The sequence below is a fragment of the Hibiscus syriacus genome, unplaced genomic scaffold (assembly GCF_006381635.1).
Source record: "Hibiscus syriacus cultivar Baekdansim isolate YM2019G1 unplaced genomic scaffold, ASM638163v2 tig00112988_pilon, whole genome shotgun sequence".
NCBI classification, from domain to species: Eukaryota; Viridiplantae; Streptophyta; class Magnoliopsida; order Malvales; family Malvaceae; genus Hibiscus; species Hibiscus syriacus.
In genome coordinates this window covers 1594025-1608542 of record NW_024063432.1, presented here as the reverse complement: position 1 = coordinate 1608542, position 14518 = coordinate 1594025, and the positions used below count along the sequence as shown (strand labels likewise).

At 38.6% G+C, this 14518-nt stretch overlaps 2 pseudogenes; both read left to right on the top strand.

The window, feature by feature from the left end:
• The first annotated feature begins 877 nt into the window (after positions 1–877).
• Positions 878–4790, top strand: LOC120185003 (annotated as a pseudogene).
• Positions 4791–6039: 1249 nt separating this feature from the next.
• On the top strand, positions 6040–14289 carry LOC120185047 (annotated as a pseudogene).
• The last annotated feature ends 229 nt before the right edge of the window (positions 14290–14518 follow it).

Sequence of the window (14518 nt, the reverse complement as noted above, 5' to 3'; positions counted from 1 at the left end):
AAAATGTTTAAGGACTAATTTAGAATGAAATAGTATAGTTTAGGGATGAAATTAAAATGTTCAAAAGTTTGAGGAAAATAATTTACACAATATCATCTAAATATTAAAAAAATCAATGTCTGATTTTTTTACTAAAAAATTAATTTTTATTCTATAAAATTTATTTTTCAAAACATATTATTAATGAAATAAACGACCTGTTTTCTTCATTTAAAATTTTCATAGTTTTTTATGATTTTCAAAATGACATTTTAACTATAATTTTAAAAATTTTTTAGTTATGATTTTATAGACTATAGGTTAATTAATTTAAATTTTTGATAATTTATTATACTTTATTTTAAAATTAATTTTTATAATTATCAATGTTGCACAAAATTTAAAATGATTAAATAATTTGTTTAACTTAGATCTAATTTTATTTTAGGGTAAATTTTAGTCTGTTTTAATATTTAAACTTTTAATTTTTTCAAAATCATACCTAATGTTTTGTTTTCATTTTATTTTAATAACCTCCGTTAAAAACTTAACACGTTTAGTACCTAAATTATCAGTTTTAGTTTATTTTAATACCTAAACTTTCAATTTTTTAAAATTTAACGTTAAATTTTGAACGAGAATACTAAAATAAAACAATATCTAAAGTTTTTAACGGCATGATACTAAATGAAACAAAATTTAAACATTAGGTATGATTTTGAAAAAATGGAAAGTTTAGGTACTAAAATGGATTAAAATTGATAGTTTAGATACTAAATACGTAATTTACCCTTTATTTTAAAACAATTTAACCATTGGTGACGTGTAATAATAACCGTAGTCTCCCTATATATATAGTATAGTATCTCCCTTTTTTCTCGAGTCTTCTTATATTTGCCCTCATCCATTTCCTTTTTGTAACGGATTTCCGACCCGGAATTTGGATCCGACGACCCATTTCCTTCGATCTAGTGCTCCATTTTTAGATCTTTCCTTCTTTTTGACCTCGCCGTTTATTACTTTGACCGGAATCGGAGATCCGATTTACTCCTGTTTTGGCTTCAGATCCGGGGCCACGAACAGAAGGATCGGATTAGGGTTCTTACTTCATTTTCTTCTCTTTTATCCAAGTTTCACACAAGGAATCTGGTATTTTGCTCATTCTTATCCCTTTTCTTTTGTTAGATTTCGTTGCCACCGCCATGTTTGGTTGCTGGGAAAATGAACGAAAGTAGAGTGTTTGAGTGTAACCGTCGCGGTTTTTTTTTTCATAAGAAGACCTGCTTATCTTTCGTAGTCGATGAGATCTTATTGCATTTTACTGTTTTCCCCACCGCTAATCAAGATTTCTTTAATTATTCGTTTACTTAAATTAAACATGGTTCATCCGGAAATAGTTTAATCTAAGACAGTATGTTTACTTGCAGGTATTTAGAATTGGTGAAGAGTAAATGGCTTCAGGTGAGGGATTTCTTACCGATGAACAAGGGAAGTGCTGAAAATAGCGAGTCAAAATGCGGAGGCTAGTTTACCATCTCCTAGATTGTCATCATCTCCGAATCCCCTACTTCCTCGCTCTTCGATCACCAATTAAAGGTTCCTGCTGGTGGTAAGGTGGCAACGTGTGGTGTTGGAATGAAGCATGTTCGTCGCTCTCACTCGGGGAAGTTTGTCCGTGTAAAGAAGGGTGAGCCTTTTGCTTTGGTTATTTGTTTTACAACTTTCATTTATTCATTGGTAACCTCTTTGTGTATTTATTTTGTAGTTTGCTATCCTTGTGGATGTTATTTAGTTTTCTTTTCATTTTATAAGTATTTGCATGTATATCTTGGATCACATTCTTCATATTGTATTGGTGAGATAATTGAATTCAAACCAGTAATCAGTGCAAGCTGATTTTCTTAAGGAAGTAGGGTAGGGTTTGGAGGGAAGAAACGGTGTATTACCAAAACTTGTGTAAAGGTTGACGACTTATCAGCAGTTCCACCTTAAACAATTAATATATTCGAAAGATTTGTTTCAAGTTACTGCTGGATTTTGTGATATTGTGGTTTTTGTTGGGGTTGGTATTCAATAAGGCACTGCTTATTTTTCTCACCAAGTAATTAAGAGTGTTTCTTAACACTTGTGGCCTTAGTAAGATGTAAATAAGTTGAGGAAGTTTCAAATTTTATTTGTTGATTTTATGCCTGTAGATATGTTAACACTTAAAAGAGTTTCTCTTGCAATATATTATCCCACGATCTGGATTTCTACTCTGCATGTAATTCATTTAAGCCTAATGATAAGCTGGCCTTAATATTGGCTTACGGTTCTATTTTGCTTTCTATCTTTATTTTGCCAAAGAACTTAGCTTGAGATGTGGGAGATTCACCAAGGAGTTGTTATCTATTTTTTCTTACTGATTAGTTGTTTTCCTCCTAATGTTAAAACAGATGGTGCTGGTGGTAAGGGCACATGGGGGACTGCTTGATACTGACGGTGAATCACATGTCGATCGAAATGATCCTAACTATGACAGTGGAGAGGTATTTGTACCTTTTAGTCTCCTGTCTTTTGCATACTTGAACATTACATTTCATTATCAAGTAAATAAATCGCTGCTGTTTATAAAGTTAATACCACTTGTACCTGCCGCGATGCTCATATGTTAATAATTTTGGTGATGCTTAATGTCTTTACCCTTGCCTATGCCAGGAACCATATCAACTTGTTGGGTCAACTATTTCCGACCCCCTAGATGAGTACAAAAAGCAGTTGTCTCAATAATAGAAGAATATTTTGGGACTACTGATGTGGAATTGGCTGCATCCGACCTCAAAGATCTTGGTTCAAGTGAATTTCATCCTTATTTTATCAAGAGACTTGTCTCAATGGCCATGGACAGGCATGATAAAGAGAAGGAAATGGCCTCGGTTTTGCTTTCTGCCCTATATGCAGATGTCATCAGCCCAACCCCGATTAAGGATGGTTTTGTTATGCTTCTCGAGGCTGCCGATGACCTTGCTGTGGACATAATGGATGCGGTCAATACCCTTGCTCTGTTTGTAGCTCGTGCTGTGGTTGATGAGATACTGCCTCCAGCTTTCCTCTCAAGGGCAAAGAAGACACTTCCTGAATCTTCCAAGGGATATCAGGTTCTGCAAACTGCTGAGAAGAGTTATCTCTCAGTACCCCACCATGCTGAACTTTTGGAGAGGAGATGGGGTGGTAGCATTCATGTCACGGTTGAGGAAATGAAGAAAAAGATTGCTGATCTTTTAAGGGAATATGTTGAGAGCGGTGACACATTTGAGGCCTGTAGGTGTATAAGGAATTAAGTGTTTCATTCTTTCATCATGAGGTTGTTAAGAGGGCTTTGGTTCTTGCTATGGAGATTCAAGCCGCCAAACCACTTATGCTGAAACTGTTGAAGGAAGCGGCTGAAGAAGGGCTGATAAGTTCGAGTCAAATGCTGAAAGGGTTTGCTCGGTTAGCAGAGAGTCTTGATGATCTTTCTCTTGACATTCCATCTGTGAAAACTTTGTTTCAATCCATTGTCCCCAAGGCTATTTCTGAAGGATGGCTTGATGCATCATTCACCAAGTCTTCATTTGAAGACGGAGAGGCTCAAAATGAAGACAAAAACTGATCCAGTACAAGGAGGAGGTTGTAGCTATAATTCATGAGTATTTTCTCTCGGATGATATTCCGGAACTCATCAGGAGTCTTGAAGATGTAGGGTTGCCTGAATTTAATCCTATTTTCTTGAAGAAGCTCATCACTCTTGCCCTGGACAGGAAGAACAGGGAGAAAGAAATGGCGTCTGTTTTGCTCTCCGCTCTTCACATTGAGATCTTTCAACTGAAGATATAGTGAATGGCTTTGTTATGCTTCTGGAGTCTGCGGAAGACACTGCCTTGGATATTTTGGATGCTTCGACTGAGCTTGCTCTATTCTTGGCTAGAGCCGTTATTGATGATGTGTTGGCCCCATTGAATCTCGATGAGATTGCCGGCAAGTTGCCACCAAACTGCAGTGGAAGTGAGACTATCCGCATGGCTCGATCGCTTATAACTGCACGCCATGCTGGTGAAAGGCCTCAGGTGCTGGGAGGCGGAACCGGGTGGGCCGTGGAGGATGCAAAGGACAAGATAATGAAGCTCCTAGAGGAGTACGAAAGTGGAGGCGTTGTAGGTGAAGCTTGCCAGTGTATCCGTGACCTCGGAATGCCATTCTTTAACCACGAGGTGGTTAAGAAAGCACTGGTGATGGCCATGGAGAAGAAAAACGATAGGATGCTGGATCTGCTACAGGTGTGTTTCGACGAGGGGTTAATCACTATTAATCAGATGAGCAAAGGCTTCACCCGGGTCAAGGATGGGCTTGATGACCTGGCTCTCGACATTCCGAACGCTAAAGATAAATTCAGTTTCTACACGGAGTACGCCCAGGAGAAGGGCTGGCTTCTGCCATCCTTTGGGGCTCAGCTCACCACTGGAGCCTCTTGAGAAACCAATACCTTTTGATGTCTGTAATTTACTTGCCATTGCAGTACCCTCTGCGCTCAAACGCAGATGCGGTGGGGATGGTGGAATGCCTTATGTTCTTTCTTCGTGGTGGTCGTCTGGCGGAGATTCTCACGGTCCCAGTCAGCCGGTTGGCTCTTTGGTATCAAAATAGCTTTTAGGCTCGTATTCTAAACAAAGTGGCATGTTCATTAGGGATGGTATGTTATGTTATGCTTGCAATGTATGATGCAATGTGCTTGCTTTTGTATACTTCCCCAAAAGAAAACTATATTAATGTACTGCTTCATCTATTTGCCCTTATTCTACATGGTGTTTTAAATATATACTGTCTAAAGCTTTGTGATTCGGTTACCCATTCGGTGGAAGAAATAAATTGGGATAAAAATGGGCAAGTGTCTTGTCGTATGTATAACTTTTTTGAAGGTATAATATTAAAATTAGCCCCCCAATATTTACAAAATACTCATTTTGGTTCTTATTTTTTTAGATTTATCTCTCAAACTGTTTTGACAATGGATGTTTAAATATAGAGATGAGCATGAGACCCGAACTTGACGGATTTCGATCTGATCCGATCGGATCGGTTTTTTTTAAAAAATTGGGGTTGGGTTGGTTCAAGGTTTTTAAAAGGGATGTTCAGGTCGGATTCGGGTTTAGGGTAAAAAATATTTGATCAGACCCAAAAATAATAATTTTACCTTATATATTTAAGAATAATTACAAATACTACTGCTATATATTTTTTTTCAATTAAATCACTGTTTTTATTGAATAAAAATAATATTTTTATTATTTCGGGTTGGGTTAGGAGTAGGGTATATATTTTTCGGGTAGCATCGAATCAGGTAAAGAATATAAAATTTTCGGGTCGGGTTGAGTTGGTCGAAATCCAACCCATGTCCATCCCTACTTAAATACTTAAATATCTTATAATTGCTTGGGCCAAAACTTTAATCTCTATTGATAATAATCATTCTTTTAACTAATGAGATAACTTGTGTATGAATATTACATTTTTAAGTATCTTATTACTCAATTTATACTGTCTTTTTATATCGAAATTCAAATTTTAAAATATTAGTTTCTCGATGTTAATTATATTTTCGATCACTTATTTATTTTCTCGTATTTTTCACTCAATAGGATTATTGTTTTTCTAAAGGATGAAATATATAAACTGTACTTGAATCATATTTTTAATTACTAAATTTTTAAAAATTACAAAATAGTCATCAAATTATTGTAAAATGATGTTTAAATATATAAAATTTATCATTGTTTTATAATGTGAAGTAATTTGACCAATTTTAGTGACCAAAAAATCAGTTTAGTATACTTTAGTGACCATTTGTGTACTTTATCCTTTTTAAAGAAAGAGATAATGGCAGGAAGGTAAATAAAAAGAAAATGGCTGTCATTTTCAGAACTTTCAATGTTTTAGTCCAAACCCAGAAAAGCTCACACCCCATCCCAATTGCCATAGTTTAGTTTGCTTTGCCTCTCTCTGCCCCTCCCCCTTCCTCTGTTAAAATTAATAAAAAGAAAACAGAGGAAAATAGAAAAGAAAGAAAACCCATTTCCCAGAATATTAAAAAAAAAAGAAGCAAAGGAAATGGGAGCTTAGAAAGAATCTGAAACCCCTTTTTGTTCTGTACTTGTTTTTCTAGTGAACTTTCATGATATGAACTTCTTTCAATGATTTCCATGGCTCACTCGTCAGAGCAAAGTCCAGAAGTGTTTCCATGGCTGAAATCCATGCCTTTAGCTCCAGAGTATAGGCCTACTCTGGCAGAGTTTCAAGATCCGATTGCATACATTTCCAAGATCGAAAAGGAGGCTTCCCTGTATGGAATCTGCAAAATCATACCCCCGGTGCCACCTGCTCCTAAGAAGACAGCAATTGGGAACCTCAACCGCTCCCTCTTGGCTCGTGCCGCGGCTAATGCAAGCCCAGATTCGAAGCCGGCACCCACATTCACTACCCGGCAGCAGCAGATCGGGTTTTGCCCCAGGAAGCACCGACCTGTTCAGAAACCCGTGTGGCAAAGTGGGGAGCACTACACTTTCCAGGAATTCGAAGCAAAAGCCAAGAGTTTCGAAAGGAGTTACTTGAAGAAACACAGCAAAAAGGGCACCCTTTCGGCTTTAGAACTCGAAACCCTTTTCTGGAAAGCAACGGTTGATAAACCCTCCATGGTCGAGTATGCTAACGACATGCCCGGTTCGGCTTTCGTGCCTTTGAGCTCGAAGAAGAGCAGCGGGAGAGGGAGAGAGGCAGGGGAAGGGGTTACGGTGGGGGAAACGCCCTGGAATATGAGAGCTGTTTCGAGGGCCAAATGGTCATTGTTAAGGTTCATGAAGGAGGAGATTCCGGGGGTTACTTCCCCTATGGTGTACATTGCAATGTTGTTCAGTTGGTTCGCTTGGCATGTCGAGGATCATGACTTGCATAGCTTGAATTACTTGCATATGGGAGCTGGGAAGACTTGGTATGGTGTTCCGAGGGAAGCGGCTGTTGCTTTTGAGGAGGTGGTCAGGGTTGAGGGCTATGGTGGGGAGTTCAATCCTCTCGGTGAGTTTTAGCCAACTATTGGTCGTGTTTGCTCTGTGTCTTGGCTATCTACATGAGAAATACATTGTGTTGTCTCTGCATGTGTTGGTATTAGCCCATATAGGATATCGATGGCACAATTGACTAGTCTAGGAATGTGAAGAATTAACTTAATAGACCAGGTGCTTGAATTTGACTTCTTGTTGAATGGGTCAACAGAGCTTTTGTGTATCAATGGAGAGGAGTTCAATCCTCTTATCGAGTTAAGTGAACTATTAAGGGTCTCTCCTCTGTTTCTTCACTAGCTACATGTGAAATACTTTGTGTTCTGTTGACTCTGCATATATAAGTGGTAGTCCATATAGTATAACATTAGTGTGATTGACCAGTTTGAGTGAAGGAGGCATTAACTTAATAAGCTATGCTCAAATTTGACTTCTTGTTGGACTGTGTCAATTGAGTTTTTAATGAGGTTTTAGTTACCAGTTTCATTGTGTTTCGATGAAGGAGATTCAATCCTCTTGGCGAGTTTAGTGAACTGTTAATTAATTCTCCTCTGTTTCTTTGCTTGCTACATGTGAAAAAGAAATACTTTGTGTGGCCTCTGCATATGTAAGTAGTAGACCACATAGGATATCATTGGTGAGATTGACTAGTTTGAGCAATGGAAGAATTAAGTCAATAAACACGGTGCTCAAGTTTGAATTCTTGTTCAACAGTGTCAACGGAGCTTTTTAAGTGGTTTTAATTGTATGTTAACATTATCTAATCTAAAAAGAGCACACTGTCTTCTATGCCCTTTCTGGGAGTTGTGTGTAAGGGTTAGTTATGAGAACAGAGGCTGGATCAGATAATATATATATGCTTATGGCTTATGTAAGTGTTTTGTGTCATGTCTTGTCCTCTTTTACTTGTATCATGTTCCCTTGAAGCTTTAGCACTTAAAGTTCAATTAGGTTAAAGACTGGGGTGTAGCAATTGAGCATATTTATTTTAATTTTTCATGTGTTAGTTACCTTTTCTACTCTTGGTGAGAAGAACACGGTGATGTCTCCTGAAGTATTTGTTCAAGCCGGAATACCATGCTGCAGGTAAAGTTATCCCTTATTCTTTTGCACTATCGAGTAATCTTAGGTTCAATTCAAATCCTAACTTACTACTTGTGATCATTACCCTGAACATATTTTGGCTTCCTTTTCATTTTTCTTAAGCATTTGGATGCTACTTTTGTTCTTTTAATTAAATTTATGCCTCATCCTTTTCTTCTATTGAGAAATTCCCTTGAAATACTTTAAACTGGAATCTATTCTCATAACGTCTCGGTGAGGGATGGTTATCTATCACTTTCTGACATTACAGTACTCTGAAATCAGGTTAGTGCAAAATGCTGGGGAGTTTGTTGTCACTTTCCCGAGAGCCTATCATTCAGGGTTCAGTCATGGTGAGAAACATTTGAATTTAGATAGTTACAATTTTAGTAGGGAGCTAACTTCGTCCATATGTTTTGGCCATTAGGATTTAACTTCGGAGAGGCAGCTAATATTGCAACTCCAGAATGGTTGAGATCGGCCAGAGATGCTGCTATTCGAAGGGCTTCAATCAATTACCCTCCAATGGTCTCTCATGTCCAGTTGCTTTATGATCTTGCACTTGAATTATGTTCTAGGTATGTGACTTGTGTCTATTGTAAAAGCGGTATGATTTATCTGATGTTCGGGTTTCTTCATCTCTTGATGTATTCTGCCTTCTCAATCAAATATAGTTGGACTCCCTAAAGGTTGCTGCTTTTACTGTAAACATTATTGCAACTCATGTTAATATGCATGAGGAATTTAACCAACCAGTTGCTCATCTCTTGCTCTTGGTCGTGATTGGAGCTTTTGTTGTTGTTTAATGTTTTTTCCTGCTTTGTTGCTCTTAGTCATGAATATGCTAGTTTTCCTAGCAATCGCAGAGTAGGCTATGTCTTGCCATTTGTCTGTACATGTGGTCAAAATTGGTATATTAGATTTAACTATGTTGCTTCGACTCCTCATCTTTCTTAAAGTACCTGTCTGACCATGTATGACACATGGAAATGCTGACGTGACATCCTCCCAATACATAGAAAAGCTAAGAAAAATCTAACCATGCCTATGTTAAATACATGCTCATATCAGACAGTCCGAATAACTTTATATTAGAATATCAAAGAGTCTAAGAAACATACCCCCTTTAGTTTTATTAGTCCTTGTTACGAAGTTAATGTCATTACATTGTAAATGGATAAAAATCTGTATCTATTGGCAAGTTCAAAATTTATACCAAAAGAATGATAACTTATATTATGCACTTTTTCCTCATTCTCGTTAGGTTTCTCCTTGCAGGATACCTATGAGCATCAGTGCTAAACCAAAGAGTTCTCGACTAAAGGATAAGAAAAAAAGTGAAGGAGAAAACTTGGTTAAAGAATTATTTGTGCAGGATATAATACAGAACAATAAACTACTTCATATTCTTGGAAAAGGATCTTCAGTGGTATTACTTCCCAGAAGTTCTTCTGACATTTCTCTTTGTTCAGATTTACGAGTTGCATCCAAATTAAGAATGAACCCAAGGATGCCACTTGGTTTATGCAACTACAAGGGTATAGTCAAATCATCCAGAGACGTAGGCTCTGATGAGACCATGCTTTGTGGGAATGAAGAAATCAAGGGAATAAAAGGTTTCTATTCGGTGAAAGGAAAACTAGAATCTATATATGAAGGTAACCGGGATTCTTCTTTTAGTGGAAATGATTATTCGTATAGACTTCCTTCGCAGACTTTGAGCACAATTACGGAAAGAGATGGTGCCATTCGAGATGATGCATTGCCAGATCAGAGGCTGTTTTCATGTGTCACATGTGGAATATTGTGCTTTGCTTGTGTTGCTGTTCTTCGACCAACGGACCAAGCGGCTAGATACCTCATCTCAGCTGACTGTAGCTTTTTTTAATGACTGGACTATTGGTTCTGGAGTAAGTCGCAATGGGTTCGATGCTGCTCATGGTGATGCAATCACTTCCGAGAAAAATCCTTGTACAAGTAGGTTATGTATGAAAACTTTCTTTTATTATTTGACCTTCGTGTGATTACATGCTAGTCAAAGTAAATGTATATTTTTTCATTTCTCTTAATGTATAATGTATTCCTTGTGCTCGTGGGACGATAGCTTTGTCTTTATGATGCATATAAGCAGTCCGATTAATGATTGTAAGTAGACTAGCTTGGCATCTGGCTGCATGTCATCGACATCCTACAACATGTTATATCCAAAGTGTAATAGAGATATGATAACTCAAATAAGGTTATGGGAATGGATGTCTCGGTTTCATGTTTAGTCTTGTGTCAATGGGCTTGGGACATTGAGTCGATTGGTTTCTCATACACTTGCATCTGAATAGGATGCAATAGCTTTCATGTTTTGAGTGAAACTACTTATGCTGCATGATATCTAGATTGATCATATGTTGTCTACAGATCAGCATGTTTATCCCGGCTTCCGGAATTAATATTTTATTAAAGAGCTTTCGGCTATTTCCTTTGCTGAAGATTTAATAAAAGCATGATGGTCCTTTCTTTTTCCCTTTCCATCACAGATAGAATGAATAAATGTGTTCCAAATTATGATGTCGCTGTTCAGTCTGTTGACTCAAAGTTTCAGACAGGAGACTGGAGTAACCAATTAGCGGAAGATACTGTAAAACAGGGAGAGACTTCTGCTCTTGTTCTATTGGCTTCAACATATGGAAATTCATCTGATTCTGAAGAAGATCATGCGGAACCAGATGCTACTGTCTTTCATGATGCAACAAAGACACACTCTGCAAATGTTTCCCCAGCTAGTAAATTTCAGTGTAACGATTCTGGTTTATCTCCCGATGATGCAAATAGGAGTCACAATCCGTTGTTATCAGCAGTGGATTCTGAGGAGGAAGCTCCTCTCCATGTCAGTCGTTGCTTTTCCGAACTTGGATCTGAAGGAGTTGACGTCAAGAATCATAGTCCTGAAATATTTGACCCTTCTGTCGAGTTTAAAACTGATAAACTTATTTCAAGAAGATCCAATGGTTTGGAAGACAAGTTTAGAGATCAAAGCACAGCATCACATGCTAATCCAAGTTATTCTCCAGCCGCTATCAGCACAGAGAAAATGAGGTTTAGCAAGGCTGTACCAATGAGGAATGCGGATATTCCATTTATTCAAAGATCGGACAAAGATTCTTCTCGAGTGCATGTCTTCTGTCTCGAGCATGCCGTAGAAGTGGAACATCAACTTCGCCAAATCGGAGGAGTACATGTATTTCTCCTTTGTCATCCAGGTATATTTTGGCATGCAAAATAAGCAAATCAATATATTTTAGATCAGTTTACACTCCGCTTCCTCACCCTTTCCTGAAAGAGAGAAATATATCAGGAGATGCTACATTCCGTGAATTAATATGAATTTCCTTGCGTTTCTATATCATATGCAACTCTCTTTTCTTGACGTCTCTGCATGCGAGTAAATATGTCGAGTAGGTAACGGTAAATACGGATCCATGCTTTTATGTTGAGATTATCGATACACATGGAAGGAAATCATGAAAGTTTTGATCTCTATTTATAATCATTGTGAGGCACCATGCACCAGGAAATCCTATTACTGATTATTATATGTGCATGTTTTGCATCTTCCGGAAACCAAATTAACATTTCTACCGTTTATTTATTTTAGATTCTTTTCTTTCCGTTCGATTACCATTATTATGTTCGAAACAATGCAGAGTACCCAAAAATAGAAGCAGAGGCAAAGTTGGTGGCTGAAGAACTTGGAATTGATCATCCCTGGAATGACATCTTATACGGGGATGCTACTAAGGATGATGAAGAACATATCCAGTCAGCTCTCGACAGTGAGGATGCTATACCTGGGAATGGGGACTGGGCAGTAAAGCTCGGTATAAACCTATTTTATAGTGCCAATCTTAGCCGTTCTACACTATACAGTAAGCAGATGCCATACAATTGTGTTATATACACCGCGTTTGGCCGTAATTCTGCCTATAACTCCCCGGCAAAGTTGAACGTGTATGGGAGGAGGTCCAGCAGACCGAGAAAAGTACTGGCTGGAAAATGGTGTGGTAAAGTTTGGATGTCGAATCAGGTTCATCCATTTTTAGCACAAAGGGATCCCGAGGAACAAGAGCAAGAAAGAAACTTATATGCTTGGGCAACGTCAGATGAAAATATTGAGGGGAAACCGGAAAATGTTCGGAAAGCTGAAACAGCGAAGGTGGTTAATAGGAAGAGAAAAAGAGGGAGGAGACTGCAGCTAACAAGAAAGTGAAATGCATTGAGCTGCAGGGTGCAGTTTCGGATGATTCGTTGGATGGTGGTTCACATAGGCAACAACGGGTAGTTTTTAGAGGCAAGAAACCTAGATTGGTCAAAAAACGAGAGGCAATTTCATGTGATTCGCTCGAAGATGATTCTCTGCTGCGGCACTGGAATCGCTCGAGGAAAAAGGGGGCAAAATTTACTGAAAGAGATGATACCGAATCAGAGGATGCAGAAGATGATTCTACCCATCGGCAGCAACAGAACAATCTCAGAGGCAAGCATGGCAACTTTATTGAAGAAGATGAAGTTTCCGGAGACTCACTCTTTGAAAGTTCTCCTAAGCAGTCTAAGAGAGTTCCTAAAAGCTGGCGGGCCAGATTTTCGGATGGAGAAACTGATGTGTTTGATGATGAACAAGAAGAAATTTCTCATTCGCAGCATAGGAGGATTCCAAAAGGCAAGCAAATGAAGTCACGCAAGAGGAATGCCACAGTCTCGGATGATTCACGAGCAGATAATTCCCCTAAGCTGTATCGAAGAATGCGTAAAGAGAAACAAAGAAAGTTTCTTGAGAGTGATGATGCAATGTCAGATGATGATTCCCAGAATCAGCTTAGGAGGATTCCAAGAGGCAAGCAAATGAAGTTCATGGAAAGAGATGTGTTTTCAGATGATTCCGTCGAGGACAATCCTAAACAGCGGCATCAGAGTGTTCCTAGTAGCAAAGCAGCCAAATTTGGTGGTAGGAAGAGCCGTAGAAGTCAGCTAACTGAGCTTATTGAGAGGGAAGAGGCTGTTTCATCTGATTCTCCAGATTATAGTCCTCTACGGCAGCCTCGGAGGATTCCGAGAAGTAAGCAGACTGAAATTCTTGGGAGGGAAGATGCTGTTTCATCTGATTCTCCGGATGACAGCTCTGTTCAGCAGCCTCGGAGAATTCCGAGAAGTAAGCAAACCAAGATTGCCGAGAGGGAAGATGCAGTTTCATCTGATTCTCCGGATGACAGTTCTCTTCAGCAACCTCAGAGAATTCCGAGAAGTAAGCAAACCAAGATTGTTGAGAGGGAAGATGGAGTTTCAGATGATTCGTCGGACAATACTTCTCATCCATCAAATAAGAGTCTTAGAAGTGGAAAATGGAGAGCCCCGTCACCACGAAAAGTAAAACAAGTAACTCAGCGGAATGTCAAACAAGTGAAGCAAGTGAAACAAAAGACTACTCGAAATCGGAACAACAAAAAGTGTGATTCATCTGATGAAGATGAGACTGAAGGTGGACCGAGCACACGCCTAAGGACAAGAAGCCGAAAGCCTCTGAAAGAGCTGGAAACAAAACCGAAAGAGAAGAAGCAATCCATTCAGAAGAAAGTGGAGAACATTTCAAATTCGAAAACTCAAGCTGGTCACAAGGCTGCAAAAGTAAGTAATGAAGAAGCGGAATATCAGTGTGACATCGAAGGCTGCTCGATGACTTTCGGCTCAAAACAAGCGCTACTCGTGCACAAAAGAAACATTTGTCCCGTCAAAGGGTGTGGGAAGAAGTTCTTCTCACACAAATATCTGGTTCAGCATCGTCGGGTTCATTTAGACGACCGGCCTCTTAAATGTCCATGGAAGGGCTGCAAAATGACATTCAAGTGGGCATGGGCTCGAACCGAACATATTAGGGTTCACACAGGTGCTCGTCCTTATGTATGCGCGGAGGAAGGCTGCGGCCAGACGTTTCGTTTCGTGTCGGATTTCAGTCGTCACAAACGGAAGACGGGGCACTTAGGAAAGAAAGGTAGACTGTAATTTTATCAATATTAATGAAACCTGTTAATCAATTGGCAAACGAGGGTTAGGATTTCACCATTGTTGTGATTCAGAAAACTGTCAATTATGTTGTTTGATCATGGGATTTCATTAACCCCATTCATTTAGTTGCAATCAGAACTATTGGTTGGATCTTGAACCTTTCATTTACTCCTTTATTGCCATCCATGTTGCATCATTTTGTTGTTGCTGCTGTACTCTCGGTTTCTAAGGTTTTATTTTGATTAATTCGGACCAACTCAAATGATACATCTGACTTTGGTAGATGTATCTCTTAGCAGGTATTTTTTTACATACACAAGGATTCGAATTCAAGATTT